Below are 450 nucleotides of genomic sequence, written 5' to 3'. Positions count from 1 at the left end.
AAAAACGTAAGAAAAAGTTTAAAACATTGATCAAGCCTCAAAAAAGTGTTGACGGGAAGACGACTTAATGATTGAACTAACACGGCCAAACCAAAAAATCTCATCAACATTCTCGTTTACCGGAAGTTGCCATGGTAACGTTAGTAGCCTAGTCTCAGAGAATGAGACGTCGTGAGCCAAGGTAAAGGTAATGATTACGTTCACTGAATTCTTTGGGTGTTTTATTTTAACTAAAAGAATTTGAATTTTAAGGTTTTAGAACAGTATCCGGACCAAACTTTGACATGTACCCATCTGAGATCCACTCAACATCCTCTGATTTTAACTATTAGTTAAAATAAGGCATAATTTCTGATATATAGTCATAATTTCTGATATTTTATATCAGTTGACGTCTTCCCGTCATTTTTTTCATTTGATATAAATGAGGTTTGTTGACCATGAATTCCA

At 34.0% G+C, this 450-nt stretch overlaps 1 protein-coding gene across 2 annotated transcripts in view; it reads right to left on the bottom strand.

The window, feature by feature from the left end:
* The window catches only part of LOC116701058 (aromatic-L-amino-acid decarboxylase), a 30,315-nt gene that overhangs the window by 190 nt on the left and 29,675 nt on the right, over window positions 1–450 (bottom strand). For both annotated transcript variants that reach the window (XM_032534625.1, XM_032534624.1), the window contains exon 14: window positions 1–450. This exon is cut by the window's left edge; it is cut by the window's right edge and continues 471 nt beyond it. The gene's annotated coding sequence lies outside the window, so the exon portion shown is untranslated.

This window comes from Etheostoma spectabile, chromosome 13 (genome assembly GCF_008692095.1).
Source record: "Etheostoma spectabile isolate EspeVRDwgs_2016 chromosome 13, UIUC_Espe_1.0, whole genome shotgun sequence".
Lineage (NCBI taxonomy): Eukaryota > Metazoa > Chordata > Actinopteri > Perciformes > Percidae > Etheostoma > Etheostoma spectabile.
Note: the sequence above shows the minus strand (reverse complement) of the source record. Positions and strands in the feature narration are given on the sequence as shown.